Consider the following 11,596-nt stretch of genomic DNA (forward strand, 5'->3'; position numbering starts at 1 on the left):
GAGGACTGTCCTTAGAACTGCTCGGTGCCTTTGTGCCCGTTTGTCGCAAAGAGCTTAACGGTGTGACGGGAGGAGTGGGTCTTAACGGTTTAAGCGGGCAAAGGGAGTCTCCTTCACATTTTGTGACGTGCTGCTGTTTGGCTTGCAGTAACGTGCTTGAGCTGCCAAGCAGTGTCGGAGTCCTACGAGGCGTTCCTCGACATCCCTTTGGAGATACAGGTAAGCCGTTTTGGATCGGTGGCTGAAGGGCCCGAGCTCTGAGGGTTTGTTCTTGCCACTTGTGGCGTTCTAAAGCCGACGGTCTCCCCCTGGGTGAAGGAGGGAGGCCCTGTGGCAAAATACTCGGGGCGGGTTGGGATTTGAGTTTCCAGGAGCTCAGTGCCCTGCTTTCTTCCGCATCCAGGCAGCCTCCTCTGTCCCCGCAGCTCTGGAGGAATTTGTGAGACCTGAACGGCTGGATGGTGAAAACTGCTACAAATGCAGCAAGTAAGATTCTTCCTAACGACATCTTAATAGGAGAGCCCGGCTGAAATGTAGGGCCTGTCTCAGAGCATGAGCTAGCCTTTGACTCAATTGAGACAGGCAAACGAGACAGCGAGGCGCACCTTTTGGTTGTAGAGCTAATACCCTGAAGTCACCCAGAGCTTGGCAAACAGTACATTTGCTTTTAAGAGAGGCATCTTTGTCATTCTGCTTGACTTAGAAGGAGCCACTTCTGCGTACCAGGGAACATCCCCCGGCATTGCATTACATTCTGGAACCGCGCTCTAGTGGGAAGAGTCGCCTTCCTGCTGCGTTAGGAGTTGTTGGCAAGCCTCGCTTTTGGGGGGGGCGCGCAGCCGGGCTACGCGCACTCAGGCTTTTGTGTGGCTGCCCAAAGAGAACCTTCCCAGCGCGTATCGCGGTGTCCTCAAGCATCCTGCTACGGTCTCTGCATGAGCAAGGCTGAAAGGCAGCGGGTGGCTTTCTGAAAAGAAGCACCCGCTTACGCGAGGACAGAGCATTGCACTGGGAGGAGCGTGCGAGAGACGCGGAAACGTGTTTGGCTTTTGGCGGGAGGCGGGGGAGGGAAAGATGCCTATAAACACTTGCCCGTGCTCGCTTTGCAGGTGTGAACAGATGGTTGCTGCGTCCAAGAGGTTTACGATCCATCGCTCTTCCAGCGTTCTCACCATAGCCCTGAAAAGATTTGCCGATTTCACCGGCGGAAAGATTAGCAAGGTAGCTCTACAATTGTGAAGCGAATCCGTCCTCTTGGGGAGGGAGATTTCCCAGAGCAGAGCACGCTTCTAGAAAAGCTGTTAATGTCTGCCGCCTGCAAGTACAGAGGCGGTAGATGTCTGGGAAGACTCAGTACAAGAAGTAGGTCTGGCTCTTGCTCTTGGGGGAACAGCACAGTTCCCGTGGGACGATAAGCATATGCTCTGCTCTTAAAGAGCTGATGTTGCCGAGAACGGTTCTCTGCACCTGAAATTGTTACCTGTTGTCCCTGGGAAGACCTCTTTCTGACGAGCCAAAGAAAGGTCTGCCTCAACTTCCGGTCCGTGTTCTTAGCAGGGTTTTTCTCCGGCTCTTTCGTGAAGTATTCCCAGATGAGTTTGGGGTCTTCTTGCTCTGTCCTCAGCACGTGAAATATCCGGAGTATTTGGACCTTCGAGCATACATGTCTCAGCCAGTCGGCGAACCAGTCCTCTACGCCTTATATGCGGTCCTGGTGCACAGAGGTGGCAGCGGCCACGCGGGACACTATTTCTGCTTCACCAAGGTAAGCATCAGCTTCGTTTCTTGCAGGGTAAAACCTGTGCTGGTGAAGAGAGGCTTGCCCCAGAAGGCTACCGGCAACCACTGTTTCTTAGGGGGAAAGGACTCGTCCCATGTCTCACTGCCTTTATTTGCAGGCCAGTAACGGACTGTGGTATGAGATGAACGATGCCTCGGTCGTCCTTCGCAACATCGGCACCGTTCTCAGCCAGCAGGCGTATTTACTTTTTTATGTCAGGTGGGTTCAGCATGCGTTTCCTTTTCACGCTACTGATGCTTCTCTTCTTCTCCTCTGACGCGTTTCTCTTTCTGTCCCGGGAGGAAAGGGCTATTTGTAGACTTCCGTTCTGTCTAATCTGGAAGTCCCCGTGCCCTTTCTTGGCCTTCATTGCTTGGCCTTAAGCTGCTGCACTCGCGTAACTTGTTACGGAGGCGCTCTCTGTAGCAGGCGAATGCCGAAAAGAGGCACAATTAAGGCCAGAGGTGGTGTGAGGATGATGAGTTCTTGCTCTGAAAGGGGCAGCCGTGGTAGGAAGACCATCGCCTAATTTTCAGCTCGTAGTCTTGGTTACGTTTTCAGTATGGCCGATCAGCTGCTCCTACAGCGTGATAGGATGGGGCTTAGCCCAAGCGGAGGCTGACAGAACATCTCTCAACTGAGCTCACTGTTGTTTCCCAAGGTGCCGCGGTGAGACACCTGCAGAAGGCGCTTCTTACACACCCGTGCCAGCTTCTCCCCGTTCGTTCCTTGCTCAGCCGGGGGCTGATAATAAGCAGGCTGGATTTACGGGACCCCATCCTCCTCCTCCTACGATGAAGGTAACTGGCAGGGAAGAGAGAGAGAGGGAAGGATGAAGGCACCAAAATGAGAGTGGGATTTTTCTCTTTCTTTTCCTCTTTTTTTTTTTTTTTTGGTGGTGGGGGTGGGGGTGGGGTGGGGGTGGGGGGTAGGTAGCGTCTGCATTGTGTTTTCCCCCCCCTCCTCGCACTGCAGCTTTCTTCACAGCTCTCCTGCTGCTGCAGCCAGAATCACTCAAACAGTGGCTAATGCTAAATTGTTTGCAGCCCTGCTGCTTCTTTGCCTCCAGCTCCGCTTCCTGAAGCGCCGAGAGACGCTGGAAGTAGAGGCAGGTCGTGCTCAAATCAAGACAAGAAGGCCGGATTGCTGGGCTTCTTTTTAGTGCTGTCCCTTTAGCTGAGACAGCAAAACCAAAAGGGCTTCTTCCTGAGCACTTGAACAGTTATGCTCGGGTTGTCAGGGGCAGCGTGAAGGGGAAAAATGGACGCGCATACATCCGTACACACGTCAAGCTTAGAGGAGGAGAGCGAGAGAGCGAGACTTAGGAACATCTTTAATCCGTGCTCAGCTGTTTGGATGGGCTTTCAAAAAGGATGCTCATTTGCTTCCAATATGCAGAAAACCAAAAGCAGGACTGAAAAGTAGCACCCGCCTTGGCCTCGCACTCCGAGCTAAAGCAGGGTTGTGGTTTTCCTTCCGCTCAGCTCCCGAGGCAATCTGTAGGAGTATCTGGCAGGAGGGGTTTGTGTTTAGGGCTTTTCAAAGCTGTGTGTTTGCACAGAGCCCTCTTACACTCTCTTCTTTTGAAATACAGAGCTCAGACGGTTCCAACAGAAACGGAGCCCTGAAAGAGGAGCCCAATGGTGTCACCCTCCAAAGGCCATCATCAGCTCTACCAGCAGCTGGCGTCCAAACCTGGGCAACTGCCAGGCCTTCCGTTCTCGATCCCTCCGAGAAACGGGAGATGGCTCTCAGCGTTCCAAACAAACGGCCTGCACCTCAGACTGCGTGGCAGCCTGACGGTCTCTGCAGCGCTCGGGAGGATGAGGACCTAAGCAAGCCTGTTCCTTCATCCGACGAAAGACGCGACTCGCCAAAACCTTCCCCGGAGCCCTGCCGGAGGAAGAGAGAGCGCTCTGGCACCGAAGAGCGGGAGAAGCTAAACGGAAGGGGACCAGGCGGTCATTCTCACAAGAGGAGGCGCTCTTGCAGGCTGGAAAGAAACAAGCACAGCTGCCAGAAGCAGCGGCACTGCAATGGAAGCAGGCGCACGTCTTCCCGTCGTGACAGAAACTGCCCAGGTAAGGGCAGAAGCTCAGGAAAACGGCCTCGATACAGATCCCGAAGCGGAGGACGAACACAACAAGACAGGCCAAGCCACGAGCCTTCTTGCCAAAGCAGGTGGCTCCACCTGCCGTCGCTCTCCGGAGGGGAAGACGTGCGTCGCTTCCGCAGCCACAGAGCAGACTCGCGCCCCTGTTCCGTTCCGGAGCAGCAGTCTGAAAAACACTCTCCTCAAAGACACGCGCTTCCGCCTGCGTCAGTTCCTTCTGCTTTGGAGGGCTCTCCCCGGAAGACTGGAAAGCAAAGAAGCAGAAAAAGAGGACATCGCCACGCCGAAGGGAGCGACAGCAAAACAGAAGCGAAACGGAGAAAGAGCGAGACAAGAGATTCCGGCAGTTTGTGCCTCGTTCTTTTCTGGCTCTTTCTCTTGTCCGCCCAGTTTGCTTTAAAAAGCGCTCAGTAGTGCGGAGTCTGTCCGGGGATCACGTTGGTAGGCTGATGAGGCGAAGACAGGGAAGATACGGCCGAGCTGGGGCGGCACTTTAGAACGGGCCCGCGTAGTTAGAATCACATCCGCACCCGCCTCTTGAGAAGAGACCACCCCCGTGCAGAAGGGAGCGGCAGCAAAATGGAAGAGAAACGGGGACGGATCGAGACAAGAGCTTTCAGGTGATCCAAAAAGGAAAAAAGTACGAGAAGGTCAAGAAGCGCAAGAAGGCCAAAGATAAACGTCGAGAGAAGGCTTACAAGTAAGCAAGGGCTACAGCAAAACGAGCAATTTGTTCCTCGTTCTCTTGGGGCTGTCTCTCTTGCCTGCCCTGTTATTCCTTCCAAGCTCTTTAGGGGCGGGCGGGCGGGGGGGAGGGGCGCGCGGGGGGACTCTCTCTGGGGGTCGCGTTGACAGCTTGATCCAGAGAGGCTAGGGAAGATACTGCCGACTTGCATTAAACCTTTAGATCAGGACCACATGGTCAGAATGCCATCTGCGCGCAGTTCTTGGGAAGGCTACGAGAGTGACTGTTTTCAGGTGCTCGTATTCCGGAACTAGCCTTGATTAACGATTTGTCTACAAGCCAGGACCTAATGCCCGCTCGACCTCTCAGGGTTTACGCTTCCTAGTAAGGCAGACGTACGGAAATTAACCGCAGGGCAGCTGATGCGCTGCACATCAGCCCCTGCAGTAGAAATGTATGATACGAGACAGTCCCGTAGAGGCATCAAGTGCCACCCCTGTTTTTTCTGTTCTTAACTTGCCTGTTTCCTTCAGACAGTAGGACTTGGGTTTCTCTGAGCTCCCCGTGGACAATGGCAAGCGTCAGGAAAAGAGGAGACCCCCCTCAAGAAGCTGGAGAGCTTCTTGGAACGCTCAGATCCTCGTTTCCAGAAGCACACACGGGAGGAGAAGGAAGAATCCCTTCCTGCAGACGGCTTTGTACGTGAGCAAGCCAGAACCCGTGGCGGCAGACAACGCCACGGGGACGGGCAGCCTTCCCGTGCAGGTGAAAGCAACCAACAGAGCTCCACCCCATCCCGCGGGGAGATGGAAGGGAAGGGGCCCCAGGAAGGTGGCGGGATTCCTTTTTATTCAAGCAGAGACTATGCTTTGCAATACTTTCGGAATGCTTGCCAGCGGAAAGCTGTCCAGTAGGCCCTAGCTGCCAAATATTCTGCCTTGATTAAAAACAACAACAAAAAGCGTCTGTGATTTGCTTGCTTGCTTGTTTCCGTTTTTGAAGGGCTGCTGGGAAAGAAGGCGGGACTGCCACCACATTGCACGTGCCTAAGGTCTAGCGGGTGCCAGGAAAGCAGGTAGCTGTGTCCTGCTCTTCTGCGCAGAACACCCGCCTTAGCCCGGACCTGAAAGGCAGTCGGTTTTCCTCGAAGGCTTTTGGCCGCCTTCCTCTCGAGCCCGTTCAGTGCCGGAGTCACGGCGCACGTCGAGCTGTGCGCAGGCTCGGGTCTTTGCTTTCTAGAAAAGCAAACCGCTGAGCAGATGGGCTTGGGCTGAATGTCATGACAGGGAGTGACCCTGCTGCCTCTTGCCTTTCCGATGCCGAGCTTGCTGGCGGGAGCCTTCAGGACTCTGACTAACCTTGCCGCCAGCACCGCAACTTACCACCAAAAGCAACAGATCGCCATGCTCAAAACAATAACATTGCCAAGCCAAGCTTGAAAAGCTTGTTTTGATTCTCAAAACAATAAAATGACCATCAAACCAAAAGCCAGTCCTTAGCGGTGCTTCAGACTTCTGTACGGAATTTTACCACGCAAAGAAGCAACTTTTTTCCCCCGTTCGCTTCCATTAGGCGTGCTTTTTTCCAAAGGTGCCGGTAATGCCGATGGGTAGCAGAGCTCCCGCTGGCGCCCCAGGCCTGGCAGGAGCTAAGGCCCGAATGGGGCGCCGTGGGAGCGCGTGGCAGGAGTGCGAGCAGCAAGCCACTCTGCTGCTCGGGCAGGTCAAGTGTCAGCACGTCTGATCAGAAGCTGCTTGTGCTTCACTGGGGCTGGGTGGAGGAAGCGAGGCTAAAGGGAAAAGAAAAAGAAAAAAAAAAAAAGATGTCGAGCAACTGCATAAGGCAAAGGGAAATCCAGTCAGGCCCAGCTGGCTAGCGAGGGGGCACTTTGGGGCGCAGGGCCACTGGCACGCAGGCAGTCCCGGCGACACAGCCACGCGTGGCCACGGCAGCCAAGGCAAAGGCACCAGACACACCGAACTGGGGAGGGATGGAGCAAAGCGGGGCCCACCGGGCACAGGTGGGCCGTGCCGCGGCCTAGCGCGGGGGCACGGGGGCAGGCGGCCCGTGCCAGGGCCGGCACCGGGCCAGCGCAGCCCCGGAGCAGGCACCCCTGCCGCTGCCCGCGGGCCCCCGGGCCCCCAGGGGCCCGGCCAGCCCAGCAGCACCAGCACCAGCCCTTGGCCCGGGCGGCAGCGCCACTGGGTGGGCTGCATGTCGCTCCTGGGGCGCCCCGCCCCTCCCCTCCCGCCCACCGCTTGCTGCTCGGCCCGCCCCACCCCGCCCCGCCCCTCCCGCCCACCGCTTGCTGCTCGGCCAGCCAGCGCGCAGATGGCCGGGGCCTGGCAGGCAGGCGGCGACCCGGGCAGCGTGGCGGGGAAGGCGCGGGGCTCGCTCGCTCGCTCGCTCCCCGCCCGCCCTCTCGGTGCCAGCCCCGAGCCCCGAGCCTGACGCCAGCCCCGGCCTCCGCACGCCGGCCCCAGACGCTGCCCACCAGCGCTAGAGGCAGGTGCGCCAGGGCACGCAGGGCGGCCTCCGGAGAGCTGCGCCCACGCAGACGGCAGAGCTGGGGGCGGTGAGGGGCCCTGCGGTGAGGGCGGCGCGCATGGCACAGGGCCTGTGAGAGCCCTTTGCTTAGGCCCCTGGCCTGCCCTGTCCTGCCCTGCCCTGCCTGCCGCTAACCCCGACCCTGAAGCCCTGCCCTGACCCCAGTCCCTTCCCCCCCACCCAGCCCTCCCCCGAGCCCCTGCTCTAATCCCTAGCCCCACACCCTCTCCGCCCAGCCCAAGCCCAACCTGGTAACCCCTTAGCCTCCCTCTCACCCCAGGCCCCCCCCCGATCCCGCCCCTGAAGTCCCTGCCACACCGGGCTCACCCTGAGCCCTAGCCCGAGCCCAAAAGGCTAGCCCATGCCCTAACCACTTACCAGCAGCCGTAGGCAGAGCTCTGAACCCTCCCCCAAGCCTCCCCCGATCCCTACCCCGAAAAGGCGAGTGCCAACCCGTAGCCCCTAGCCAAAACGCGCTAGGCCCTAACGGGACACCGAAAGGGCAAACCCTGAACACTAACCCTCTCCCGGTAGAGTAACGCCTGCGCTGCCCCTCCGTGGCCCGAGTTAATGGCAACGTTAGAGGGAAGGTGATTGCTTGCGGGTTATGCCTGATAAAAGTCTGCTCTCCTGTACAGTCACAGGAACCAGGAGATTTCCCCTCCTCACAGCTCCTCCTGACAGAGTTCAGAGACCTGGTGACTCTTTTGCTCTGTTTCACAGGCAAACTATGACATGCAGCCGCCTTGGACGTCTGAGCAGGTAGGAGGGATTATTTATGGAGCCCAGGACTTCAGGCAGGGAGTTACCTTTCCTGCCTACCCAGTGCTACCTTGCCTACCCAGTGAGGCTCTCCATTATCAAGCGCCGAGGAAACGCCAAATGCACCCTCCAAGCGTGCCCCACGCAGGAGCAGCTCTGCCGTGCCAGGCCTGCGAGTGTTCGCCTGACCAGCTTCAGCCAAACAGAAGCTACCGCCACTGAGTGCTTTGAAGAAAGCAGCGGGGGAGCGGGGGCAGTCGGTCACAGAGAGCCGTTCCCTCTGCACAGAGCTCCCGCAAATGAAAGTAGTGTCACCGCGCCAGGAATCTGTTAGCATCTCTCTCCTGGAGACATCTCAGGCTATGCCTGCTTCTCTTTGGCATGAAATGCTGGCTGGCTTCAAAAGCATTGCTTTGCCCTTCCAGATCCGGAACCTTCCCTCAGAGCAGCTCCAAGAGCCAAGGTAGAACCTGTTAGAAACTGGTCCCTCAGTTAGCATAACTGTTATGTTAGAAACGGGAGCTAATTTAGCTCTAGCCCAGCTGAGCGCGAGGCCTAACGGAGATGAAGCCTGCAGGCCGCAGGACTGACCGGCAGTGAACGCGAAAGACATTGCTGCTGATGGGACTGCAAAACCAGCTAGAAGCGGCCCTCAAGGACCCAGAGCAGAACGAGCAGAAGCAACGGTTAACCTTCGGCAACGAGTGAAGGCACCGTGAAGCAGCAACGTAGCAACCGTCCCGGGCTGCAGACGTGAACCGATCCGAAGGAAAGAGACTTTACTGACTCAGTAAAGAAGACTGGAAGAGACTTTCACTGGCAGGCGGGGAACTAAGACTGTAAGGAGGACAGTTTCTTCAGACTTCTTTTGTTCTGGGTCCCTCGAAAGAGGCACCCGGCTCGAGCAGTTTGACTGATTACAGCATTGCAAAACGAATTGAATTTGCCTGGAGACCGATCTAGAGTCGAGCCGCTCTTTTCCATGGCAAACTGCAGTACCGCTTGGGGCAATGATGGAAAACACCCAATCCAGTATGAGAAGAACCCCCAAACCAAAGCTGCTGTGGACACACTGACGCGTTAATTCCATAGCACCGGAGCTGCCCGCGAAACGTAGGCGGCTTACCCCCGCTAAGTATTTGTCAAATAGCTGCTCTCGTTAGTTCTGTCAAGACTCTCTTATGCGGCAATTGTACAGGACTAAGTTCGTCCCAGAAGGCGCAAGGAGAGAGCAGCCCCGTTCCTGGGAAAGCCTTCCGGAGAGAGAAAGTCCAAGTCCAAGTCAGTGCTCGCACTGATGAGGAGGCGCACTAGTGCTAACGTGTAATGGCGCCAGGCTTTTCCGCTAATTCCTGGAGACAGGTGAAATTGTGCGGCTGCTCCAAGAACGCCTTAAAAGTTGTTTGGCGTTGCAGGGTCTTCCAACAGGCTTGCTCTTAAGGGCTGTTGAAGGTGTTTCTCTGTAGTGCAGAATGAGGGGCTTGCTTCCCCTCCTGACCTAGACCAAATGCATGGAAAAGGGAGCTGGAGGAGAGCGGGTGTTGTGCTCTACAAGTCTTAGGGACAGAGTTTGGGGCACCACAAGAGTGGGAAAGACAACCCGCACCAACAGGAACAGGGCAGCCCAAACGGCACAGCAGGTACGGTGACAGCAGCGTGCTTTTTTTTCTTAGTCCGGCTTCTTCGGCCCGGGAAAGAGGTGTCAGCTGTGCGGGCGGGAGCCCAGCCCCCGCCCCTGCCGCCAGCGGGGCAGCGCAGCGGCCGCAGGCCGCAGGCCGCGGGGCGGGCGACGCCCGGGGGCCCTTGGGGCCCTTGGGGCCCTTGGGGCCCTTGGGGCGGGGGCTGCCCTTGGGGCGCCGAGGTGAGCGCGCCTCCCCCGCGGCCTCCCCCTCATAAGGAGGGGTGGGGCCATGCTGCCCCCAGCACCCGCCTGCCACTGGCACGCTGCAATCCGATTGGGTGCGCCGGATCGGGCCCGGCCCGCTCAGCTGCTGCGAGCCGGCCGCCTCCTTGGCCGAGCTGCCCGCCGTCACAATGGCCCACAGAGCTGGGGTCGCTGTGCGGCAGAGAGGGCCGCGGCGCAGCAGCTCGTGGCGCGCTCTCTGCCAGGGCGCTTGCAGTCGCGCTGGCGGAAGCGAGCGTGGGCTGAGCGCGCCTTCTGGCTAGCCGAGCGCGTTTGTTTTTGAGTCGGAGTCGTGTCCGACAGAAATGAAGTCAGGCTCTGCAAGCTGGGGTCAGGTACCAGCTGCAGGAGCTGGCCCCGAAAGGAGCTACTCCTGTGAGTACAGACTTCAAGAGTAAAGGTTAATGGTGTGACTGCCCTGGGACAGCGGGAGCGGCTAGCGTTGCAAAGCTGAACTGTGCGAGGTTGACAAGCTGCGGTGGCTGCTGGGGAGGGAGCTTTGTGGCAATACACAGGCTTCTCCAGGTGTGTGCGCCTCCGACAGTTGAAGGCAACACTGCCTGGAAAGAGCTCTGCTCCTCGGAGGGTTGCTGGCCTCTTTTTTGGCCTTAGCTCCTCCACGTATTGCCATGTAATTGCCAGCGTGAGCTTGCGGTTCAGGTCAGGCTAAGGAAGAAGGACAGAAGAATTAGACTAACAAGCAGAGCGGAGCCTCGAGATGGAAGGGACTTGGCCGAAGTTCCTGAAGCCCGAGTAGTAGTGGTTGCCCAGGAGGAAAAGGAAAACAGAGGAGTAAACGCTTTTCCCCAGCTGTGTGCTGAGCAGCAAACTTGAGGCATGGGCTGTCTCGACTACGTGCTCGTGTTCTCGATTACAGCTGGTTCTTCTGGGGGCTCCTGTCCAGAACACTACCTTTGCAGCCTCCGTTCGTAAAACAAAGGGGTGCAGTCTCTTTGACGCTAGCGTTCTCTTGCAGTCGTTACTGACGGACCTGCTCCGCCACAAAGGATGCTTTTCCCACCCGAGAAGATTTCTGTGGAGTGGCGGCAAAGGCAAAGTGTTGGAGCTGGACTGCACAACCTGGGCAATACGTGTTTCCTCAACTCGGTTCTACAGTGTTTGACCTACACTCCGCCTCTCGCCAATTACATGCTTTCCAGGGAACACAGCCAGTCGTGTGAGTACTTCCGAGCATGTTGCTTGCAACCTCTGGGACAGCTCTGCAGGTCAAAGAGCAGAACAGCGACTCTGTGAAGTGACTCTCTGAAATGTCCTATTTTCCCTGCGGGGGGGCGAGGGGGGGGGCAGGGCAGGGGGGTGGGGTGGGGGGGTGGGGTGGGGGGCGCGCACCGGCTTTTCATCGTGCCTTTGCGACGCGCTCAGGCTAGCTGATGGAGGGCTTGCTTTCACTTAATGCACTGTGCTCAAACGTCAAGGAAGGATCCTTTCTTCCCTCCTGTGAAAGATCAAGGGCATTGGGAAGTGATGCGCTCCATGAATGTTTGGCCCGTGGGTTTCCGACTGGCAGAAAGATGATAACGTTCAGGAGGAGGGCAGCTCAGGTTCTCAGCGGTCCTTCCCAGCCGCGTTTCCATAACGCCCGAGTGCTGTGAGTGGTCAGTGCTGAACCGTTGGAAGACGGAAGCTAGGGCAGACCGCCGTGAAAGCAATGATGTGAGCTAGTCTGGTGTGAACTCGGATAGAGATTTCTGTGGGATGACTGTCTGGAAACCCAGAGTTTCATTGAGGCTCAAATCAGACCTTATTTTTCCAAGCCTTGGGCTTGTGTTCTTTGGAAGTTATTCT

At 57.3% G+C, this 11,596-nt stretch overlaps 1 long non-coding RNA gene across 1 annotated transcript; it reads left to right on the top strand.

Moving 5' to 3' along the window:
• The first annotated feature begins 1,904 nt into the window (after window positions 1-1,904).
• Window positions 1,905-3,432, top strand: LOC138065182 (uncharacterized). The gene is made up of 3 exons (XR_011138311.1): window positions 1,905-1,999; window positions 2,442-2,580; window positions 3,375-3,432. It is a non-coding gene; the product is annotated as an uncharacterized lncRNA (long non-coding RNA).
• The last annotated feature ends 8,164 nt before the right edge of the window (window positions 3,433-11,596 follow it).

This window comes from Struthio camelus, unplaced genomic scaffold (assembly GCF_040807025.1).
Source record: "Struthio camelus isolate bStrCam1 unplaced genomic scaffold, bStrCam1.hap1 HAP1_SCAFFOLD_117, whole genome shotgun sequence".
Taxonomy (NCBI): domain Eukaryota; kingdom Metazoa; phylum Chordata; class Aves; order Struthioniformes; family Struthionidae; genus Struthio; species Struthio camelus.